A 12,711-nucleotide genomic window follows, 5' to 3' on the forward strand; every position below is an offset into this window, starting at 1 on the left:
CATTAAGTGATCGTTCCAATTTCGGTTGTTACCAATTGCAGTCTAGGTTTTTCGTTTGAACTGACAATCTTTAGATTCGTGCGGTTTATCATCTAACCGAAATTAATGGACTCCTTTTGGTACTCATCTGGATCATCTCATTATTATTTAGAGCCAGTTGGTTGGATTAAAAGAGGGGGGAGGGGACCAAACTACGATAGAGGCAGTTGCTACTTGTCTAAATTACTTTGAAATTGGTTTTATCATCTCATGACTACTGCAAGAAAGAAAGCATCACCTGCAAACACACAATCATTTATACAGATTAGAAACTGAACAGAACCTGTAACACTTCCTTCGGGGACGCCAGGTATCAATTTCTGCTCGTTTCCTTTAGGGTTGGTAATTACTTTGTTGTCGGGAGTAGGACTGCTCATATTTTTAAAAATATCACGAATGTGATATATCGACATTTAACGAAATATCAGAATCCGCTCTCGATATCGAAAATATTATCAATATATCGACGTACGTGCCTATAAAAATATCGGCCGCGCATTGTAAATATACTGCTGGTTTTAGAGCTGTATATTTAAGCACCGATTTACTATTAATTATTCTGTAAATCAACAAGCTATCCCTGTTACAGCAAGAATTGATAACTTTGCACGTTCGCGCTTTGCAATAATCACTTTGCTAACAATGGTAATTGCATGCAGCTGGCACAATAAAAGTGTGTGATGGGTCCATCGTTCGGTTTCGTCACGTATCAGATTTGGCCGGAACACTATGTCGACTGCCTTTTTCTTCTTCTTCTTCATTTCTGCAAACGCCAGAGACAGATTAGTTGTCGACATTGATTGGTGAAGCTGAACGTTGCAGTTTGTTAGTAGCTCCGATTACGTCAGCATTTCCCCTCTCACTTCTCCGACCACCGCAACGACCAATCTTGTCAGTCAGATTATTGTTCATTTTCAGCTAGTGTTCTTGAAGACTGTCTATGTGAAATTTTTTTTAACGCAACTGGTGTATCTTCACATCAGAAATCTTATTCCATTCAAACTGCCACACCTCTCCCCTCCACAGCGCAATCGGAGTCTTCTTTTGTACCACACACACTTTCTTCACACAGTCACAGAGAAAGACCGGACGTGATAAAAGCTCGAAGTAGTGAGACAGCTTTACACAGTTAAAGCAAACCTATGCCCTGCCACAATTTTAAAAGAAGTTCAAATATTTTCCGAAAATTGTGGAGAAATGTAAAATAAAAATATCGGCACCCGATATTGCTGTTTGATAGCGATATATTGGGGAAAAATATCGCCGATATACATATAGATACTTTTGGAAGATGTATCGATATTTTACAGCAGCCCTTGTCACGTTACAAACGGCAGATTTAGCCTCGTGTGCTTCAGTCCTACTGTGGCAGGTGTGAATCAACAGGACGCTTTTGCTACCAGAGCTGTGTAGAGGCGTCACACACTCTACTTACGGTGCTTACCTCTGTTGGATATTGCACAACCCGTAAGGAGCTTTACGACTTTGCATAAGGACGAAATAACGGATGCGGCGGTTCGTGATGAGTCAGGAATTATTTTTCCCACGCTCAGTTTGCGACTGGCTGCTGACAAACTGCATGAGCTACGAAGAGCAATATGGCCGGATACTGATCAAGGAACAGCCTGTTTGTTTTAGATGATCCAGGGAGTGCAATCTACTGCATTACCACAACTTTTTAGTTACACAATATTCCCGTGAAAACCAAAACATTTACTAGTCAAAATATTTCACTAGACTACTTCCGAATGGAGCTGTTTTAGTGGGTCAGACGAGTGGCACATTAAAGATGAACCAGTCCGTCAGGCCAGATATTAACACTGCGAAAGGCAAATGTGTGTCTCGGAAGTTCAGCTCTTATCAAGCTGCTGATGAAGCGGCCAACCGATTCAGATAATCCTTCAGGGCCACATCAGTGCATACTGCTAAATGCATTCACGAATAAACACCCTACCACAGCTTGACCTCCGCACAAATCCACAAGCGGGCGACTTTAAAACTAACAACCTCGTCGTCGCGAAACAAAACTAGTTTAACATGAATACTGTAAAATTGACACATTGCCTTTCCCAGTTATCGATAATCTTTCACGCCAGATAACGACCGACGACTAGAGGGAGATCAAGATTATGCATATTTATAAGAGTAACATGGCTGTACTAAATTATACATGTAGTGCACGTCTGTTGTGGGATACTGAACTGAACACGCCTTCCACCAGAAGAAACATCGGACCACCTGTGACGAGTGTTGTGGTGCCCGCTTTTTTCGCACAAGTTTTTGCAATTAGCAGCACACTATAATACAGAATATGTAGCGGTCTAAGACTAATAGAATAGCAGTTATACTGGACATTGCAAATTAAGGTCTTCAGATATTCATCACTTGATGACTCGTCAAAAATTCAGAGCTACGCTCCCAACTGTGACAATGGAGCTGAATGCAGAGCTCTAAACTTTCGACGTGTGGCTATCAGGGTGATGAAAATCTGAAGATGCTCTAGATAGCTGAGGGGAAACCAGTAACAAACGGCAAGTAATACTCCATCTGTAACGGTTTGTTTTACGTTAATTTTTTAACGGTCGCATGATCGCTTGCAAGGAATGCTTGCAAGGAATGCTTGCAACCCTACAGCAAAACAATAGGACCACAAATGTCGTCAGTAAAGTGCTCTCGATATCTACAGGAGACAATCATCGGTGGAGGAGTGTTGTGGAGTTGCCTGGGGAGTTAAGAACATTGTTTTCATGAAGCGCGCGCCAGATGGCAGCTCACTTTAAATAAGGGATTAATACTTCGTGGTTAATAACTACGAGGCAATAACCGGTGAGGGGCGGGGTAGAGGGTTCCAGGAGTGCTGCAGTGGTCTTAGAAGTGTGACGTAGCCCATAGGGAGGTGTAGCAAATGCATGGGGATCAGTCAGTCTGCGTTTTCACATTAAAATCTCTTGGTTGAGGCAAATTCAGTCCTCCCTTCACCTCTCCAAACGCGGGTGGAAGAGGAATATCGGGTTATTCATGTACCGTTCGTTGCACTTTTGCGGCGGTTCGCATGTGGCTAGCAGATCAATGGCTAGAGTGTGGTACGTCATCCCTCGGATTACGTTCCGAAACGGATATGCAGCATACCCACGGCTCAAAGCTAGTAACTCCGCACTTAGCGCAGAAACTGCGCGTCAAATTTTAAAAATGTGTTACACAATAGATCTCCGAAGATGATATTGCTGTATATTAACTATGCAAGGGTGGAAGGAGGGAGCGCTATATACCTTTTTTACTCTTTACTATATCCATACAAAACAGGTATTTACTAGGAAACTGCAGAATAATTTCCTGTAATCTGTGGCAAGCTTTTGACAAGTGGAGGACAAATGCACTGGCTCGTGACCGCCGGAAATTCTATTGTTAGCAGTACAATTACATTTTTTGAATTTGATCATTTGTTTACATTCTGAAGCATCTGTATCCCGTCACATCTCCGAACATGGTCATAAATCTGTACCGATCGCCGTTGTTACAATCAAATTTTGGAATGCTGATTGCTTTCATCTGAAAGGTCAAGCACCCTCTTAATGTTCATTTCCCTCTTACATGTGACACTGTGGAAGATCGAAATCTGTAGATCCGATGTCGATACGGGCTAATTTCGAAAGAGAGAATATGCTTAAAAGTAACTGCTGATCTGCAACAAAATTAGTTTTTCGATCAATACAAAGCGAGGTTCAGAATCTTGGAATAATGCCTGTTTAGCCATGACTTCATAAATCTGCTTTTTTTACGCACCAAATGTTTATGAGTTTATATGTGACAGACGGGATTAGTCAACGTGGGCCGCGCTGAAGGAAATATGGAAATACGAGTCTCAGGCTCGCATTACACTAAAACATTGTCAAATAAAATATCCTTTTATAAAAGAAGTTTTATAAATCTGACTGTACTGGAATGCAAATTTTTAATAAGAACATGGTCCCAGCTGTCAAACACTAATTTCTACGACTATCAGATAAACATACGCGCGACAGTAAATTATCGAACAACTTTAGAACGTTGCTGATAAACTACTGCATCCAAGAACGACAGCAATAATGGTCTACTCAAAGTTCACGTGTGCATTACGCCAGGACATGTACTGACCAAGGCAATAAAGTCGAAACAAGCTTATATACTAAAGTATCAAGCAGCACACCGTCTTGCAATTCTCTGCATAATTGTAGAAGAGATTTGTCGAAGGACTTAGTTTCTGAAGGCCTGTATTACACTAACAGTGGGTGACGTCACTAAAATGAGAATATTAGCAAAATAAAATCCGACAAACTAACGGAACGTCCACAAGTATAAGGGACTTTTAGCTGGAAATGATATCTTCAAACATTCAAAATTTGAAAATATCAGACCACAACGGAAAAGTATGGATGGACCAGAAATAAAAAGTGATAACGTGCAAGTTACAGTATATGAGAAAGATGGTCATAATTCGTTGGCTCCAACTCTCAACCAATCCGTCACCTTCAAAAATAACAAGATTTTGGGCTACACTACAGTTCAATATGCCACCCTCATACCATGAAAACGCATTGGTGTAGTATACAAAACAATCCGAAACATCACTCCTCTAAATTCTTCGCCACCTCCATTAGACCCATATAGGTTTACACACTAATCACTATCTATGCCACTAGCCGGAACAATTAAATGTTACACACAAAACCTACGATCGACAACAGAAAAATGAAACTGTCAGACGCGATCTATGTAACATACGGCCTCATTTGAGAAGTACAATGTTTCGCACCCACTAGACCCTTTTACTGCAACTTTAATGTGTCTTACGTATAGTAAATTATTCGATGATTAGTCTTCGCAGGGACTAATCATATGTTGCCAATATTGCTTGTATGGGATTTACTTTACAACCTTTCAGTTGCATTTTTTAATTTTTGAATGGAACTCATTCCCTGAACGTTGGTCAGTGGGGAAAGAGACATTTGCTCTCGGTAAACTTAAATCGAAAGTTGAAGTCAAAGTTGGTCCAACACGTAAGTTTAGTTTTATCTGAATAAACTGCGTAACTGACTTACTTTCCACTGAATTCCAGCACTCTTGCTCTATATTCTACGGAGACCCCCCCCCCCCCAACTTTTCCAGTACAAATTCAATCGTCACTTGCTAAAACCTAAAATTTTCTCCGTATTCATCGTGTGAACTATAAATTTGCCTTTCTTAGCACAGTTCAATGCTTGCCCGCTAAATAACCGCTTCTCCAGAAGAGGGCTTTCAGAAATGAATGTAAATATTGTTGGCTGCCTGTGTCAACAGCAGAAGGAGACATTAGCTCAGTTAACTGCAGCCACACTTAGAGAACTACTAAACACGAAAAAGCCGTCATGCGTGCACTATTACGGTAGCATGAAATAGATGTATACAGCAATTTAACTGACACTTAATACTAGCACTTTCAATAATCGTTACGTATGTGCCGCCATCTGAACAACATTCACTATCTTGCAAAACTATCTGTTCCTTGTAAGATCCTCTACAAGAGTCAGTTTACACCTGTGGGCATTTCAGTAAGGAGCAGTCATGAAATTAGCCGCCGTACTGAAGTACTACGGACCTGAAGTGAGAACGAACTCCAACCGCGAATAAGAAAGCCAGAAACACGGACAGCGGCTGGTTTGCAGCCCGCTGGGAAACGGCGGCATAAGTCACTGCGTCGCGTTCCGTTCCGCTCAGCATGCATGCACTCTCTCTTCCCTTTCTCCGCTGGGCGCACACGTGCGAGCGCTATAGAGTTCCGCTAAAATACCAGGCCGCGGCACTTATAGGGCCGCACCAACGACTTTTTCCCGCCGAGTCTGTGGCAATACACCGCCCACTGTTGCTGCCTGCAGTCAGCAAGAAGTACCAGGAGAATTTTCTGGAGAAAGTAGGCGAACAGCGCACACTATAGGCTACATACGGCTGTTACCAGATCCGGTGAGTTGCAAGCGAGCGGTCTAACAGTACAGCCAACCCCCACCCCTCCCCCCGAGATTCCACTTTCGATGGATAATGCTGGTCATTTTTAATATTTCCAAGCAAACTTACATGAAACCGCAATTTCTGACGTACTTTGCACATAAAATACGAAAGCTCTGTCTTTACTCTTGCGAAGCGCAATGGAGCGCACAGAAAACTCGTGGTCGTAACAAGAACTGTAGCGTGGGCTACAACCCAAGTCGACAATCGTTAAAAGCCACCATACATATAATTGTTTACCAGTTGTCTAAACATCACACACACACACACACACACACACACACACACACACACACACACACACACACACACACACGAAAACTTGCCCGTTTTTATAGTCCCATCCAGTCTTGACGGTGAATAACGCTTTCAGACTCCGGCGTTGAACGAAGGTAACTCAAGTTTTATTCTAGAATGAAATTTTCACTCTAGAGCGGAGTGTGCGCCGATATGAAACTTTCTGGCAGATTAAAACTGTGTGCCGGACCGAGACTCGAACTCGGGACCTTTCCCTTTCGCGGGCAAGCCAAGCTTGGGTAGCTCAGTTGGTAGAGCACTTGCCCGCGAAAGGCAAAGGTCCCGAGTTCGAGTCTCGGTCCGGCAGACAGTTTTAATCTGTCAGAAAGTTTCAAGTTTTATTTATTGTCCAGTTTAGTAAGAGAAGCCGGTGACTTTTTGAATCCATGGTTATGACGTAAGACGCAAGTGCTCAACCGCTCCGACACGAAAACACTGCTACACGTCCATAACGGCAAGAAGTAATTATTACCACCACAAATGTCTGCCAAGAAATACGCAGACTTCAATAAAAAGGTGAAAGCACGAGAAACTACTCTCATTGGTGGTAAATATCTAAAAGGCAACCATTCACCCCCCTCCAAACAATGCAAATACACACCTTAATACCAGAACGTAGAGAACAACCCACTCTGGGAATTCCAACGTTTGATTTTTGGAGGGACTGACGGAATCTGTGCTTCCTTTGCTCGGCGTAAACAGAATGCGCAGACGTCGCGTGTACGATTAAGACAAGACATTAACCGTGCCATGCTGTTGCCGCTAGTTGCACAATAGGGATTCCTTATACGAAGGGTTCCCCCCGCAGACGAGTAAAGCAAGCGAGAGTACACTGTTTAGGCTAGAGGCTTCACTAGGCGGCGTCCAGAAGTGACACACAGTAAACGTGCCTACCTTTGTCGGCGTGACGGCGCGCTCGGGGCACCACTGACTTGCCTACGACGCTGTCGAACGAACACTGAGCCCTAGCGGCGGCCGCAGAGCCGCTCGCGGGCCACCCGTGACGTCACGGCTGCCGCGCGTCGTTGCGTCACACACCTGTTGCCAGCGCGAAGCCCCCACCCCCAGAGCACGCAAGCAACGGCGTGCAACAGTCCTATACATATCCTCACAGATGACGGCAGTTACAGCTATTCTCAGCAGATTTCTTTTTTTCGTAGCTCTGTCGAAGATTTGTTTATTTTTTCGTCCTCCTCTGTCACGTTCAGTGGCAGATTGCAGGTTTCCATGCTTCTTTCAGTTCCGTCTGTTCCTTTGTTTTCCGTTACTCTGCCGCAGAACTGGTTGGCACAAACGAGACTACCTGAATGTGATGCAATTCAGTATCTGAAGGTGTTCGCTTGGGAGAAAAAAGAAAAGAAAAATCGAACCTAATATCAAGGGGCTCCGGAAAGGCTCAAAATCATGAAAAATTCAATTTTTACTTTTTTGCGTTTTCTGAATCTGCAGACTATTACCTTTTAATAGATATATAATTTATTCAATTCCGAAGACTACAACTATTTTTAATTTTTTTTTGAAATGTGTTCTACATGGGCGTGACCCACTGTGGCGCTGTTAAACTGATCTCAAATGGTGTTATTACTAACGTCTGTGTTCATCAGGTACATTTTAGTGATGTGAGATAAAGTATGTGCTGTGGCTAACCTGTGATGGTTCAATATATATCGCTGGTGTGATTGTCGATTGTTTCATGTTTATTTACTCTGTCGTTATCTCGAAAATATTCGTAATTAATTCTGTTTCTTGAGTCTCTGTTTTGTTGAAGTATAATAATGAGTAAAAGTAAAGTTATTAGAAATCCTCTGAAGGCTTTTAAGAAAAGGAGAAATGTTGGAAAGCCAAAGGTATTTAGAAATATGGGAATGAAGATAGGTTCTAACATGGTACGAGCGATGCTTGCTTTAGACAAGGAACGCCTTCGGGCTGCAGACAGGGCTGTAAACAGTCTAGAAATACAAGCAAGAGTAAACAGGAGGAGGAACAAGAGGAAGCTGGAGGAGGAGTTTGCAGAGGATGAAGATAATCCATCCTATGGACCTGGAATGCACTAAAAAGTTAATCCAATCTTTGTCGCTCGATTTCCAAAACTTTTATTTTCTCATACTAATTACATGTTTTCTAAGGATCTTCCAAACATATTTGTTTCAAACTTTCAGTAAATGTTACACAGTACCTTCTGCATAATTTAACACAGCCTTTTTCCAAAAAACTGTATATTTTTGGATATATAAATAAAAAATTGCAAAAAAATGTTGTGAATTTTCATTACAATTGAAAAAAAATCATCTTTAATAACTCAACTAAAATTTTGTAAAATCCCTGTGTTAAGTTGTAGCCCATATTCCAATAAATAATCTGTAAAAAGTTCAACTTCCTACCTCAAATACTTTGTGAGGAAAGATGTAATTTATAAGCGTTATTTTAACATTGCAAGTATAGGGCGTTCCGGAGCCCCTTAAGTATTTACTAAGATGGTATCTGTTGTTTCGGACATGTCCGAAAGAACAGATACCATCGGTGACCAAGAAGCTCGTTAGAATGAAATTACAACGAAATGAACACCCTTAGCTGCTTACAGGCGTTGACACACGTGTTATTTATTTTTTTTTTTTAATCTCATTTTGTTCGTTTTCGTTCGTTGTATCTGCTCTGGGCGGACGTCGAAAGACACCCGTTTCAGTTCGTGGTAGATCCATTAACTCAGTTTTTTTTTTTTTATTACAGAGGGCAGCGAGCCCTCTGACCGAACACGCTGAGCTACCGTGCCGGCAACATAAATCAACAGGGACAGATGAAAATGTGTGCCTCGACCGGGACTCGAACCCGGGATCTCCTGCTTACATGGCAGACGCTCTATCCATCTGAGCGACCGAGGACACAGAGGATAGCGCGCCTGCAGGGATTTATCTCTGGCACGCCTCCTGCGAAACCCACATTCTCAACGTAACATTAAGTGGTATGCAGACATTCGTACCAGACGGTACGGACGCTCTTAAGGTTTCCTATATAGCGCTACACACGCTCCAACCCACCGACGGACAAGTTGGACGTGTGTAGGTATTTTTACCGACCGACCGACGAATTATTTCTTCTCGGACGGTGGCACTGAAACATTTGCAAAGGGGTCTTGCCTGTGCCAAGAATGTTTGGTCACACTGGTTCTGAATTTGTTCGAGTTTCACTGTAAAATTGGGAGACACCTCGTTGGTGAAGTTTATTTTGGATTTCTTCTTCCCGTTCCACACATTTATAGGGTTTCCATCTTTTCCAGTTCTTCTAGGACTGTTTCTATTTTACAAGTTGTCACGGCTCCGAAACAGAATTTAGGGGCTGGAGTGTTCTGAATTCCCATCTCTTGTAGTACGCCATTTGTATTCCACCTTTAAACTAATCACACCACTTGACAAACTGATTATTTCAGAAAAAAATTACAGTTTTCTCTTGTCCTACTTCAGTTATTTGAATTTAAGTAATGCTCACATTACTCATTCTCTCAAAAGACGAACTCATGTCAAGCCTTGAAGCTTTTTTTAAACACTCCTCAAAACAACGTGGCAATATTATGCCATGCGGCTTTTCGCGGATGATGCTGTAGTATACAGAGAAGTTGCAGCATTAGAAAATTGCAGCGAAATGCAGGAAGATCTGCAGTGGATAGGCACTTGGTGCAGGGAGTGGCAAGTGACCCTTAACATAGACAAATGTAATGTATTGCGAATACATAGAAAGAAGGATCCTTTATTGTATGATTATATGACAGCGGAACAAACACTGGTAGCAGTTACTTCTGTAAAATATCTGGGAGTATGCGAAGTGGAATGATCATATACAATTAATTGTTGGTAAGGCGGGTGCTAGGTTGAGATTCATTGGGAGAGTCCTTAGAAAATGTAGTCCATCAACAAAGGAGGTGGCTTAAAAAACACTCGTTCGACCTATGCTTGAGTATTGCTCATCAGTGTGGGATCCGTACCAGGTCGGGTTGACAGAGGAGATAGAGAAGATCCAAAGAAGAGCGGCGCGTTTCGTCACAGGGTTATTTGGTAAGCGTGATAGCGTTACGGAGATGTTTAGCAAACTCAAGTGGCAGACTCTGCAAGAGAGGCGCTCTGCATCGCGGTGTAGCTTGCTCGCCAGGTTTCGAGAGGGTGCGTTTCTGGATGAGGTATCGAATATATTGCTTCCCCCTACTTATACCTCCCAAGGAGATCACGAATGTAAAATTAGAGAGATTCGAGCGCGCACGGAGGCTTTCAGACAGTCGTTCTTCCTACGAACCATACACGACTGGAACAGGAAAGGGAGGCAATGACAGTGGCACGTAAAGTGCCCTCCGCCACACACCATTGGGTGGCTTGCGGAGTATAAATGTAGATGTAGATGTAGAAGGATACATTGCTAGTCATCACACAGTGGAGATGCGAGTCACAGGCAGGTAGAACAAAAAAATTGTTAAACAAGTGAGGTTTCGGCCAGAAGGTCTTCTTCTGAACTAGACAGCATACGCTCGTTCGACTCGTACACACATGACCACTGTCTTTGGCTGCCAAGGCCGTACTGGGTGCAGTCGTGATCGGGTGCAGTATCACCAACCTCAGACAGCGCCGATTCCAGCTCCTGCATGGAGAAAGGGTAGTTGTAAGACTCAGAACAGTGGGATCTGAAGTCCAGCTTGCCCCTCTCCGCAGTCGCACGGTAGCAGTGAAATGCCAGACCTCGGGTGTCACTGGCTGTGGTTGCCCCACAATGCTCTGCCATCCTGTGAACGGTGTTCTGGTCGTTGTTTGGGGACACCCATGTTTCAGAAGCGTTGCTGCAGGTAAAGTCTGTTTACCAGGAATCTTCCGGATGGCTTCCCACACTATTGTAAAACAAGTGGAACGGATGAGTGTGTCCGCGAAAGCTTGCCACGACCTTTCCTTCCTCGCCTTAATTACGCATCGAGCCATGGCTCTCGCAACCTGGAAGGCTTTGAGGTTGTCTGCTGTCGGGCGGTATTTAAACTGATGAAGAGCCACACAACTCTCCCAGGTTTTTGAACCGCACTCATCAGTCCACCATGGTACAGGTTGCCCCCTAAGATGACCTGAAGACACAGGGGTGGATAAGTCAGTGGCGTGATGCGTCACTCGTGTACTGTGGTCCACTCATTCCCGGACGCTGCTGCAGTGTTCAGAAACAGTCAGCTGGGTCAACAGCGTCCAGTTAGCCCTGCTGACCATCCATTTCGGTAGCTTCTGTTACACTAATCCTCAATCCTTTAGGTGGATCCACTGTGGGAAGTGGTCACTGGAATGAAGGTCATCAGTTTCTTCCCACTGTGCTGAATCTGTAAGGGCAGAAGAGCAGAAAGAGAGGTTTACGGCTGAGAACAACCCAGTAGCAGCTGAGAAATGGCTGGGTCTGCCCTTGGTTGAGGATGGACAGCTGAGACATCATGAGGTTCCCCAAGACTCGAACTCTGGGGTAAGTACAGTTCCAGCCACATAGTACATTATGGGCACTGAAATCACCCAATAGAAGAAACAGGTGGAGGAGTTGTTCAGTGAGAACTACAAGTCTCAAAGTCTATCGCTTCCTGCAGAGGTAAGTGCAGGGAGCGGATAGTGATCATCTGACACACATAAGCTACAATGGCTGCTGCTTGTAGGTCAGTGACCAAGCAGAGAGCAGAGGAGTGGTGTGTGTTATTGACAAACACAGCAATACCTCCCTTGGCTCTTTCCCCAGTCAGGTCATGTTTTGAATGGAGGGTACAGCAGAGGCTCATCAATGTATTTACAATGTGTTCCCTGTAAACAGGAGCACACAGGTTGTGCCTGTGCGAGGAGTTTCAGTTGCTCCACATGTGGCCTGAACCCGTTAATGTTCCACTGTAACATGGGTACCATATATCAAGGAGGTTGCACTCTCACCCTGTCTTTCCACCAGGCAATCGAGCCTGTAAAGGGTGTAGGCTCAGTCTTGGAGCGAGCTGACTGCCCCAGTCTAACATCGATGTCCATTAGCTCTACAGAAGAAACAAGAGAGATGTCAGATGGGGCGACATCAACATCATCGGACTGTTTACTTTCTGACTCTGTTGGTGGTGGACAATTGGCCTTTTATTTTGCCCTGGGTGAACTTCGGGCCTCAACTGTGGCAGTTGTAGTGGCAAGGCTGGAGAGTTGACCAAATTGAACTTCTGGAGGAGCAGGGAGCACCGCAGTGACAGCTACCACGGCCTTGTCTGATGTTCTGGGAGAAAGTGTATTCTGAGTAACTGTTGCAGCACAAGTGCACTGAAAAACGCAGGTATTAGTGCCAAGACTTAAATCCTTCTTTTGTGTAGCATTGGTTTTCTGAACTGACTGT

General features: G+C 43.7%; 1 protein-coding gene across 2 annotated transcripts in view; it reads right to left on the reverse strand.

Annotated features, from left to right (window-relative positions):
- The window catches only part of LOC126253702 (CD151 antigen-like), a 247,146-nt gene extending 239,827 nt beyond the window's left edge, over positions 1 to 7,319 (reverse strand). For both annotated transcript variants that reach the window (XR_007546017.1, XM_049955229.1), the window contains exon 1: positions 7,249 to 7,319. The gene's annotated coding sequence lies outside the window, so the exon portion shown is untranslated. The remainder of the gene's footprint in view (positions 1 to 7,248) is intronic.
- Positions 7,320 to 12,711: the final 5,392 nt, after the last annotated feature.

This window comes from Schistocerca nitens, chromosome 4 (genome assembly GCF_023898315.1).
Source record: "Schistocerca nitens isolate TAMUIC-IGC-003100 chromosome 4, iqSchNite1.1, whole genome shotgun sequence".
Lineage (NCBI taxonomy): Eukaryota > Metazoa > Arthropoda > Insecta > Orthoptera > Acrididae > Schistocerca > Schistocerca nitens.